Consider the following 12,960-nt stretch of genomic DNA (forward strand, 5'->3'; position numbering starts at 1 on the left):
TGGCACTTAGCTGAGGTTCAGTGTATGCCTGTTGATTAATTCACTGAATAATAAATTTATATCAGCTCATTTACAAAAGAATTACTCAGACAGGTAGTGTCTGAGTATCAACGTTTGTGAAAGATCCCAGGTCTATCGTTTCCAGCTTAGTTCAGAGTGACCTTCATTTAACACACTTATTGTTCTTCCCATGTGTATCAGGAGATGAGGAAAAAGCAAAAGGCCTCTGTTAAATACTCAGACATCACACTGGTTGCTTCTTCTTCCCTACTTCCATCCTGGCTGCCAGGGAGCTCAGAGCTAAATGTAGTGCGTGACTGCAGAGCCCAGTTTTACTTATTGTTTGTTTCTGATATAAGATGTTCCCTTCTGAATTACCTGGCTCTGATGCATTTATCTTTATTTTAGGGGTTTTCTTATATCTATGTTTTTCATGCAAAATCCTTAAATTATTTTAAAGAACACAAGTTTATGCATAATAGGCAAATAGATCATAAAATGCTTGCCAGTACTAGCTTTCTTAATGTTGAATTCTTAGACTTCAGGCTCAGTCTGCTGAGGACTGTGGCTATTATTCAATATCTTTGTCCATATTCAGTTCTTGGGAGTGGACTTGTCTGTCTAAATATTCTGTACTTCTGAGGGTCTTAAGGAACTTTTGGAACCTGACTTAGCTTGCCAGAGAACTCCTGCCTTGTTCTGCTCATGTATTTTGCCACTTCTCAGCTACTCCTACTCATGCTAGAGATCCTTTATCCCACTCAGAACCTTGAATATCCAAATCACAAGCTACTAGGGCTGGTTCTTTTTGAAACAAAACCCCTACCACTAAGGAATATAAGGTTACCTTTGTTCACAGAAAATAGTTTGATCCAAAATGTAAAGACAGATACCACATTGTATCCAGATAAGACAAAACATATATTTTCCAAGACAGCCATTTCTGCTTTCAAATTCTAGCTTGAGTTTTCACAGTATTTAACTTCTCTGTGCCTCAGTTATCCTAATCTTAAAAATGATCTAATAATATAGGTTGATAGTGATGATTCATTTGAAATAAGAGATGTGAAATGTGACAGTTTTCATATTTTCTCCTCTTATTCTTTCCTATTTGTAAATGGCCACATACATTATATTCTACTTAAGTAGAACATGAATCATCAAACACATTTTCTCTGAATAACAGTTAAAAACTAGGGGTGGAGAAAAAAACAGAAAGAAGAGACTCTTCTATATTTAAGAAGTAATAGAGTTGATTTCCTTGCTTCTGTGAAAATGAAAAGAGCAGTGTATACAGTTCAGGAGGCAGATTTTGACCCCATAGAAGTAGGAAAATTCTAACAATTATAGCTTTCCAACCATTTAATGGCTGTCTCTAAAAGTGACAACCTTCTTTTCACAGGATATATTTGAGCGGATATTCATCTTGCAGGACTGTCAGAGGAGAGTCTTCTGGGTTGAGTGGGAGTTTAGACAACATGCCTTCTAACGGGTGTCTCAAAACACAGCTGCTCAATGTGAGAGCAATCAAGTATGACGTCTTTCTGGGTTTCATGGCTCTATTTATGCCTTTTTGAAGCTAAACCCTTGCTTGAAAAGGCCATTTTTTCCTAGAGAAAAGAGGACCATTCTTCAGTCAAGGGCATGTCTGAAGTTCAAGATCTTTAAGATTTCTTCACATATTAAACATTCACTGGATTCCAGGCATGGTCCTAGATGTGAAAGGGGAACAAAAAGGTATTTCCTTACCTGGATATTATTTTATTTATCTATTCATTCATATATTTGTCATTCTTTCATCTAAAATTACACCTTCTACCTGAATGTTCTAGTGAGTTTATGGCATTGTTCTAGGCTCTGGGGACACACAGATAGAGGCACTGCCTCCATAGATTTCACACTTAAGTGGGAGAGACTGACAACAGAATTTTACAAATTAACAGAATAATTTTATTTAACTCTGGTTTTCCTTTGTACTTTAAACAAAACAAAGGATAAAATATAAAATGTAAAGTGTCAGTCTGAACTCTCTTTCAAAAAGCAGGAGACAGTATCCGTCTTAGACCAAGTCTCTGTCAAGGCTGGTGGACCACAATTGCATCCTTGCCTTCCTCTCCTGCATCTCACAAATGCAGCATTTGTTAGATCGTTATCTTCGTGACATCTTCTTGGTGGGGTCTAAACTGTGATTGTTTAATTTGAACCTTCTTCGAAGAGGGTTCAATGAAGTACAATGAGATAGGTAAAATCACAGTTTTGTTTGGCAAGGCCCAGACCTTCATTATAATGAAAGCTTAGGGTTTCAGTTTTGAGGGTAACAGATCATTACTGCACAAGTTCTGTTAGTTAACTCCACTTTTTCATCTCTTCCAAGTTTGTCTCTTTGTCCATACTTGGATATGCATCAGAGAATGAATAAAGAAAGAGAAATGGGGCCACACTAATAACTAGACCTCGTAATTACTGAGTTCTGATGACATGCCGGGTTCATGGTGTGTTCTTGTGTACGTTATCCTAGGATTTCTTCATAAAAACCCACAAGGTGAGCATGATTATCTCCATTTACACTTGAAGAAAGCAAGCCCTGTGTCATACAATGTGACCCCAGCTCATCCAGCCAGAGACTGCAAAGGGGACAGTGGGACAGAGGCTCAAGGCCTTCCCAGCCTTTCCAGTGAATTTCTTCACCTCTTTCCTGCTGCAGCTTTTGGATGAAACGCAATGTGGATTTAAAGGGTGACTTTGTGTAATATGGCTACAGGGAGCTACCTGCCCTAGAAGTGTGTCACCGCGGGTAGCTTTAGCTGTGTGCGCAGCCACACAGCTGTGACAGAGCAGCAGTTTTTCAAAGAGGCAATGTTGCAAGTTTCTCTTAAAAAAGGTTTTCTTTAATGAATATGCCTTTTTGTCTCACTAGGCTGTCAATTTCTTTCTGATTTTTCTCTCTGTGTTTACCTTAAAGAATAAATTCTTTCATCTCCCCTGAATTGGCTTAGTAATTTAGAGGAAAAGCTGGCTGATAAATCATCTCTGTATAGAAGAATGAAACTTCTCTTAATTCAAGGAAAATATTTTAAAGTAACTATCTTCTGCCCCCCTCAAAAAAAAATATGAGAGGCTATTTCACAAGAATTCCTGACACAAATGTTAGGGTATATGATATTTCTAATCTCTAAATAGAGGCTATCATTGTCTGCATGATTTTACGTTAGTAATGAAAACCCAAGAAAATCAAGGTAAGCATTTTATATGTAGAAATATAATTGGGAAAATAAAAGAAAGGATGGTTAAGCCCCCAGATAAGAATCTGGAGGCAGACTATCAGTGGACAGTTTAATCTATAGCTGTCATCCTTGTTGTTGCTATTTAGTTGCTGCGCTGTGCAGTGCTTAGTTGCTAAGTCATGTCCAACTCTGCAACCTCATGGACTGTAGTCCGCCAGGCTTCTCTGTCCATGGGATTTCCCAGGCAATAATACCGGAGTGGGTTGCCATTTCCTTCTCCAGGGGATCTTCCTGACCCAGGAATCAAACCTGTGTCTCCTGCAATGGCAGGAAGATTCTTTATTGCTAAGCTACAGGGGAAGTCCAGCTATTACCCTTACTCCGTTACAAATTCCTGTTCAAAAGTGCATTTAAAGTCTTTTCCTGACCACAGTATCTTTATAAGTATTTCTTTAAAAAATATTTTATTATTCTCATTGTTTTTTATTTTTGGCCATGTCGTGCAGTTTGTGAGATCTTAGTTCCCTGATCAAGATTGAACCCATGCCCCATGCATTGGAAGCATACAATCTCTTTTGGGTGGGGGGGAAGGTGGGGGTGCAACTCAATCACTGGAAAACCAGGGAAGCCCCTGACCACAGTATTTAAAGTAATATCTGCATTTTCTATCCCTTTACCTGTTAAAATTCTTTAGCAATTGCCAATTGCTGTTTTAAGTATCTTCTTATTTGCTTATTGTCACATTTCCCCATTGGAATATCAGTTCTGCAACAGAGAAAATATTTTATTTGTTATTTTGTCTACAACACTTAAAAATGGGTCTGATAGAGGTGTAGGTATTCAGCATCTTTTTGATAAATGAATGACTGAATCAATGAAAGTACACCAATGTATTGCAACATAAACCTGTCTATTCAAGTACTAGAATATTATTTGTCTTATATATACTCTGTCAATAAACCTAGGTAACTTAAGTTGTGCTCAAATTTTGCACACACTTGTGTGTACATTCATATAAAAATAACTATGCCTTATTGTTTTCCACATTAGGTTATACATATAAGTACACGGAAGAAGATGCAAATAATACCATAGTATTGTATGGTTAGTATGATCACAGTTTAGAATCAATAAAATTGGAGCATAAGAACTGATATAACGGGAGGAAAAGGCCTGAAGGAACTTGACCATCTTAGTGAAGCGGGCTTGCTACAGTCTTTTTGACACCAGGCTTCATGTTTGGAGGAAATGTCCAAGTTATAACTACAAAGAGTTGAAAACATAGTCATTGCTTTTTCATTAAATTTTAGTATAGACTTGATCCTATACTACATATCATAGTCTTACGGCTGTTACTTTTATGCTGTGTAAGTCAAAAATCAAAGAATATTTTAGTGTGCTTACTGATCCAAATACATGTTAAGTGTTGTCTGATACAAATAATGTGTTGTACGTTCACTTTCAGTTCATGAAAAAATTAAATATATAAATTTACTATAACTGCTCTTTGATCTATGCTCTTCCTTGTTATTTCCGAATGCCAAGTCAAGAAGATATTGGTGCCTAAGCAGTAGGATTTTAACCAAAAATGGAAACCAGGCTTCTCATGCTGGTGGTCCTTAGATGCTATTATTCATTGGCATTAGGTCTGTCATCCTGACAGGAAGCAGGAAGTGGGTAGAAGGGAGCTTTGCAGGTTCTCTGCATCAGACTAAGCCTGGAAGAAGCTCATTGAAATGCACAATCCAAATCCAGTGATTTCAAATGAACCAAGCGCCAGAGAGGATGAAGGGGGTGCAGCCACCTGGAGAAAGACTAGCTGAGTCCTCACAGCCGGCAGTGCATCATGGTTCCCAGCACCTGATCACTGTGAAACACTTAGGCCCACAGCAAGGTGATATATAGGAAAGAGACCTGGGTTCAAGCCAGCAGACCTATGCACTAGAAACATCTGGACGGTAAGGCTTATATGGGGTAAATGTGGAAATGCTTTGCATGGAATTTAGCAACAACTAATCTGCAAAAATGTCAGTTGTGTCTAATGGTACCTCCAAAATAATGGGTGTTTGAGGTGCAAACACCAAATAGTCAGACTATACTTTATGGCTTCTAGAAATAAGTTTTTAAAATGCAGTTCACATATGTGCATAAATGTGTGCATCATGTTGGTGCCTAGGTCTCAAGAGTAAGAAATAATTCCTGTAACAGAGACTACTAATAATGACTAAAATGTAAAGGTTTTGAAGGCTAGGATTATGGTGTATCCTTCTTTGGTAAGTCTCAACACCACCTAGCAGAAGGTTGAATATTGAATGATTGTCTGCTGAACCAGATTTAATCAATAGAGGAAAAAATATGAGGAGTTCCTGGTGAATTTTTCCATACATTTTCTGATTTACAGATGTTTTCCAGATTCTTAGAATAACAATCAAGAGGGGATATGTTATCTTGCAATAACAAATAACCCCCAAAGCTTACTAACCAAAAAGTTTTCTTGCACATTCATGTTCCATGTCTGTGGTGGGCCAGTTGCCCTCTGTTCCTCTTTGTTCTGGGACCTAGGCTGTTGGAGTGTCCCTGTTCTAGAATATTGCCAGACATACATCAGAGGGACAAGAGTGTGGTGGAAATACAGGATACTTTTCAAAACTTCAGTTTTGATGTGTCACATGCTACTTCATCGGTCAAAGAAACTTACATGACCACTCTAGAAGTATAATCCTTTTGCTTGGGGGGGCAATGCCAGTTTCATGACCAAATCTAAAGTCACAGGGAAGTAAAATTTTCCCCTAGTCCCCTCAGGACAGCAGCAAATATACTGAACAGTAATAAAGCTTACTACAGTATAAAATAGCAAACACCTTCTTCCAACAACAGAAGAGAAGACTCTACACATGGACATCACCAGATGGCCAACACTGAAATCAGATTGATTGTATTCTTTTCAGCCAAAGATGGAGAAGCTATATACAGTCAGCAAAAACAAGACAGGGAGCTCACTCTGGCTCAGATCATAAACTCCTTATTGCCAAACATAGATTTAAATTGAAGAAAGTAGGGAAACCCACTAGACCATTCAGGTATGACCTAACTCAAATCCCTATTGACTATAAGTGGAAGTGACAAATAGATTTAAGGGACTAGATCTGATAGACAGAGTGCCTGATGAACTATGGACGAAAGTTCATGACACTGTACAGGAGACAGGGATCAAGACCATCCCCAAGAAAAGAAATGCAAAAAAGCAAAATGACTGTCTTAGAAGGCCTTACATATAGCTGTGAAAAGAAGACAAGCCAAAAGCAAAGGAGAAAAGGAAAGATATACCCATTTGAATGCAGAGTTCCAAAGAATAGCAGAGATAAGAAAGCCTTCCTCAGTGATCAGTGAAAAGAAATAGAGGAAAATAATATAATGGGAAAAACTAGAGATCTCTTCAAGAGAATTGGAGATACCAAGGGAACATTTCATGCAAAGATGGGCTCAATAAAGGACAGAATGGTATGGACCTAATAGAAGGAGAAGATATTAAGAAGAGGTAGCAAGAATACATAGAAGAACCATACAAAAAAGATCTTCATGACCCAGATAATCACAATGGTATGATCACTCACCTAGGCCAGACATCCTGGAATGCGAAGTCAAGTGGGCCTTAGGAAGTATCACTACAAAAAAACCTAGTGGAGGTGATGGAATTCCAGTTGAGCTCTTTCAAATCCTGAAAGATGGTGCTGTGAAAGTGCTGCATTCAATATGCCAGCAAATTTGGAAAACTCAACAGTGGCCACAGGACTAGAAAAGGTCAGTTTTCATTCCAACCCCTAAGAAAGGCAATGCCAAAGAATGCTCAAACTACCACACAATTGCACTCATCTCACATGCTAGCAAAGTAATGCTCACAATTCTCCAAGCCAGGCTTCAACAGTACGTGAAGCATGAACTTCCAGGTGTTCAAGCTGGTTTTAGAAAAGGCAGAGGAACCAGAGATCAAATTGTCAATATCTGCTGGATCATCAAAAAAGGAAGAGAGTTCCAGAAAAACGTCTATTTCTGCTTTATTGACTATGCCAAAGCCTTTGACTGTGTAGATCACAATAAACTGTGGAATATTCTTCAGTAGATGGGAATACCCGACCACCTGACCTGCCTCTTGAGAAATCTATATGCAGATCAGGAAGCAACAGTTAGAACTGGACATGGAACAATAGATTGGTTCCAAATAGGAAAAGGAGTGAGTCAAGGCTGTACATTGTTACCCTACTTATTTAATTTATATGCAGAATACATCATGAGAAACGCTGGGCTGGAGGAAGCATAAGGTGAAATCAAGATTGCTGGAAGAAATATCAATAACCTCAGATATGCAGATGACACCACCCTTATGGCAGAAAGCAAAGAAGAACTAAAGGGCCTCTTGATGAAAGTGAAAGAGGAGAGTGAAAAAGTTGGCTTAAAGCTCAACATTCAGAAAACAAAGATCATGACATCTGGTCCTAATACTTCATGGCAAATAGATGGAGAAACAGTTGCAGACTACTTTTTTTGGGCTCCAAAATCACTGCAGATGGTGACTGCAGCCATGAAATTAAAGGATGCATACTCCTTGGAAGAAAAGTTATGACCAAACTAGACAGCAAATTAAAAGGCAGAGACATTACTTTGCCAACAAAGGTATGTCTAGTCAAGGCAATGGTTTTTCCAGTAGTCATGTATGGATGTGAGAGTTGCACAAAGAAACCTGAGCACCAAAGAATTGATGCTTTTGAACTGTGGTGTTGGAGAACACTCTCGAGAGTTCCTTGGACTGCAAGGAGATCCAACCAGTCCATCCTAAAGGAAATCAGTCCTGAATGTTCATTGGAAGGACTGACGTTGAAGCTGAAACTCTAATACTTTGGCCACCTGATGTGAAGAACTTACTCATTTAAAAAGACCCTGATGCTGGGAAAGATTGAAGGCAAGAGAAGGGGATGACAGAGGATGTGATGGATGGATGGCATCACTGAGTCAATGGAGTTGAGTTTGAGTAAACTCTGGGAGTTGGTGATGGACAGGGAGGCCTGGCGAGGTGCAGTCCATGGGGTCACAAAGAGTCGGACATGACTGAGCAACTGAACTGACTGACTGACAGTTTAAAAAATGAAACCAAATATCCATCCTGAAAATAAAAGCAAATTAAAGTTAAAAAAAAAAAAGAATTCCTATACTACCTTCTTGAAATGTAATGTTTAAACTAAATTAACATCACAATAGTTTTATATACTTTATACTTTTATATTTGTGAGGATATTTTGTGACCCCAATGTTTATTTGTAATACTAACTCAATATCTACTATCTTCTTATGCTAATTTTCAACCTTTCCTCACTTTACTGAAAGTCTGGTTCTCCATAGTTAAACTAAGAAAATCCACTTAATAAGAAATTCAGCATGTCATCTTGATTAATGAAGAAAATGGATGGAAAATTCTCGAATATCACTCTTCCAAGTAGTGCCTACTGCAGATGAGGACTTGAAATCTCTCAGCTCAACTTAGCATCTCCTTTTTGTCAGCTACACCAGAGTTGAATAGTTAGCTGAAAACTCATTGATGGTAGTAAGTAAAATATTTTTGTCACAAATTATAAGTAAGTTACCTTATTTCCCATGAAGGTTTATCCTAAGAACCATGTCCTGGATCCTGCCTAGGAATGTTAGCTTTATTTTTCTATCAACATTTAACCTTCTGCCTCTTCACTACACTCCATGAACCAGGTAATAATGATATCACTTATTTTGGTTTCTCTTAAGAAAGTGTTTTGAAATTGGTTCACTCCTTCCTGCCACTCCCCCTTCCCCTCTGCTGTTGCTTACTCAGAACTTATAGGAATGCAACCACAGCCAAGTTCTCCAAATGAGGTGTGATTGCTTTCCTCAGAAAATTACTTCACACTTTAATTATTTTTTCTGACATTTTCACCAATAAATAATCACACATTTTCAAACAGCACAACATAGAGTGTGAACTCTGAGCCTGGAGGTTAGGAAGTCCTTCATTTATCTCTGTCTACATGATCTGAGTTATTGGTTACTTGCTTTTCAACGAAGACCCATTATAGAAAAATTATATTCCAAGGTAGTCATGTCTAATGAATTTTGCTTAATCTTAGCTTACATTTGATTTGCTAAATTCCACTCATGGCATATTTCTCTCCCTTTTTTTTTCCATGGGTAGAAGCTGCAGATTTTCCTGAAGAGCTATTGTAGTTCAATATGGCTGTCTTCCTTGACATTTACATGCATCTCAACTTTATTTATTTTTCTGCATAGTACCTAGCTGCCTGGCTAGAGAAATGAAGATCGCACATTCAGCAATTTATGCAATCCCAGCCACAAGACTATTTTACTGTCTGTTGAATAATTAGCAATGTGCGTGAAGATAGAATATACAGTAACTTGCCTGACTTTGGGCAAAAAAGATTAGAATGACAAATAGTCAGACTCTAGGGTCAAATGCTTTGCCAGTAGTTGCATATGTTTATGCCAAAATACATAAAGAAATGTCACTTCAGCACATGAGTGATGACAAACACTCCAAGTGGGGCTGCAGTTCATCAATCATTTCAAATGCGCAGATTGGGTTTACCTATATAAACAAAAGCAATAAAACTACTCAAAGCCTCACCTTAAACAATTCAAGCATGACATAAACACTGTTACTGCACAGTCAAGCCCCATTTTACTTGAGAAGCAGTCAGAAAGGACCCGGCAAACTGTGATTTATTAAGATTAATAAAGCACGTCTTTAATAAAAAAAAGTTCGGCTAATATTTTGCATAAATATGGGAATCTCATTCAGCATCGTAGCACATCAGAAAGTATATGCGGCAGGGAGTATGATTAATGAACCTTAAAACTGTGGATTCACAGTCATTCTCAACAAAGTTTCAGGTTCAGGGTGGGGAGCAGAGAGAAAGCTTGAAGCAAGACTCCACAACAGGTAGGTTGCTCTGGGCTCAATTTTAATGATTCATTAAAAAGAAGGTGACTTAATAAAACTATCACATGTTTTCAAGTCATTATTTTCTCCCCAGGATGCTTTTCGAAATATGGATCTTTTAAACTCCTGCTAATGTTTTTGGAGAATGAATACTATATTTTTTTCCCTCCTTGATAAAGAGAAGGCCAGAAATTTCAAGGTCGTGGATTACAGAGCAGAACTGAAAATCAGAAGTTCATTCAAGGTTACAGACCTTGAATTGGGGTTTGTTTTTTTGAGAAGGTGCATTGTCATCATGAGGAATTATAATTTGCTCATGTACTTACATTCTTGTTTTCCTCTTCCACCGGAGTTGCTGTGTCTGACACTAATTCTATGATTGGCTCTTTAGAAGATATAGAACAGATGTGTGAGGCAGCAATACCAGTGTTGTATAATTAAAGAAAATTCTGCTCAGAGAAGGTAACACCATCTACAAATAATGATGGCTCTTCTAGGTCTGCGCATAGACAAGTTAAATGTTTCAGATCCTGACATGAGAGACTCGGTTTAGTTGACTTGTATACTCTCTCAAATTTGAACTCAAGTTTAACAAAAATGTGAATAGGATTCTCTCTTAATTTCATTGAATTTTTAAGGTGTAATTGAATGACAAAGGGGAGAACTCCCTGTTCTGGGTATAATTGAAAGATCAGATGCTTCTGACAAGTTTTTCTTCTGATTTGGCCAATTTAGTAGATTCTGAGGAGTTTAAAGAATTCAGAGATTTACCCCCATATCTGAAGTGAACCAAATCTCTTATAAGAAGTCATTTTGTTCTTGCCTCCTAAGTGGTGGAAGCAAACTTGGTAGGCTTTGAGATATTTCTCTGATGGTATGGGAAAGCAGGACTGACCTGATGATAATATTTAAACAGAAAAGTTGATTGAAATAAACTTTTCAAACACCCCCAAAATTATAGAAAAAATAAGAAATACATCCTTAGGGATGACAAAGGAATGGTTCTTTAAAATGACTATTTGGACATTCATATGCTATTACTAATTTAACATATCAACAGTTCTCCACAGTCCTTGGAAAAAACAGTGCATTAAACTACAATGAGTATTACCTCACACCAGTCAGAAGAGCATCATCAAAAAATTTGCAAACAATAAATGCCAAAGAGAGTGTGGAGAAAAGGGAACCCTCTTGCACCTTGGGTCGGAATGAAAATTGATATAGCCACTATGGAGAATAGTTTGGAGGTTCCTTAAAAAGCTAAAAATAGAACTATCATATTCTATGTGCCCACTACTGGGCATAAAAAAAGGCACATGCACCCCAATGTTCATCGCAGCACTGTTTACAATAGCCAGGACATGGAGGCAACCAAACGTCCATCCACGGATGAGTGGATAAAGATACAGTATATATATACAATGGAATGTTACTCAGCTATATAAAGGAATTTGAGTCATATATAAACATAGGTAAATATAAATATATATACTTATATTTATATAAATATAAATTTGAGTCAGTTGTAGTGAGGTGGATGAACCTAGAGCCTGTTATACAGAGTGAAATAAGTCAGAAAGAATGAACAAGTATGTTAAGGCATATATGTGGAATCTAGAAAAACAGTATGGATCAACCTATTTGCAGGGCAGGAATAGGGAAGCAGACATTGAGAACATATGTGTGGATATGGTGGGAGGAAGCAGGGTGGGAGGAATTGGGAGATTGAGACTGATATATATATATACACACACTGTGCTCATTCACTCATTCATGTCCAACTCTTTGCAACCCCATGGACTGTAGCCCTCCAGGCTCCTCTGTCCATGTGGATTCTCCAGACAAGAATACTGGAGTGGATAGTCAGGCCCTCCTCCAGGGGATCTTCCCAACCCAGGGATTGAACTCAGGTCTCCTGCATTGTGGGCAGATTCTTTACCATCTGAGCCACCAGGGAAGCCCATATATATACACTACCATGTGTGAAATAGACAGCTAGTAGGAACCCCTTTATAGCACTGGAAGCTCAGCTCAGTGTTCTGTGGTGACCTAGATGGGTAGGATTGGCAGGGGTTTGCGGGGAGATCCAAATGGAAGGGGATATGTATATACATATAGCTAATTCAGTTCATTGTATGGCAGTAGTTAACACAACATTGTAAAGCAACTATACACCAATGAATTAAAGACAACAACAATAACAAAAAGAACAGTCTTTTGTAGGGGCTGTTGCTTATATCATAGGATGTTTAGCAGCATCCCTGGTCTTTACCCATTACATGCCAATAGTCTCTGTTCTTGAGCTGTAACAACCAAAACTGTCTCTCGACATTGCCAAACATCCTCACGAAAAGGGATGGGGAGCAAGACCACCCATGAGTGGGAAATACTGGCATAATGAGAAAAGGTATAAATGTCCATGCGTGAGTATGTTATTAAGTTAGTAACTGCTGAGGTATGTGGGACTCTGTTTTGCTGGGGACCCTCTGAAGTGCATAAAATGAATTCTAATTTGCTCACCTTCAGGATGGAAAAAGGCTGTATTTAGCCATTTTCTCACATCTGTTGTTTGTCAAGGATCACACTATGGGGAGTTGACTCCTTGTACCCCTTTGTGCTTATGTCAGAATGGCTTGGTTGGTTCACACAGGCATCTCATAAGACATCACAGAAGACCTGGGTCAAAAATAAGGAGGTGGTGTGAACAGGTGTTTCTGGTTATACCTGTGCCAGATTGGTTGATGACACAGCCATGGT

At 38.3% G+C, this 12,960-nt stretch overlaps 1 long non-coding RNA gene across 1 annotated transcript; it reads right to left on the reverse strand.

Annotated features, from left to right (window-relative positions):
* Window positions 1-1,347: 1,347 nt before the first annotated feature.
* On the reverse strand, window positions 1,348-10,613 carry LOC147365959 (uncharacterized). The gene is made up of 3 exons (XR_015133085.1): window positions 10,530-10,613; window positions 3,902-3,989; window positions 1,348-1,712 (listed from the first exon to the last, which is right to left on the reverse strand). It is a non-coding gene; the product is annotated as an uncharacterized LOC147365959 (long non-coding RNA).
* Between the last annotated feature and the right edge of the window lie 2,347 nt (window positions 10,614-12,960).

Source organism: Bos grunniens, chromosome 9 (assembly GCF_055505025.1).
Source record: "Bos grunniens cultivar Pamir isolate PY7600 chromosome 9, Bosgru_T2T1.0, whole genome shotgun sequence".
Taxonomy (NCBI): Eukaryota; Metazoa; Chordata; class Mammalia; order Artiodactyla; family Bovidae; genus Bos; species Bos grunniens.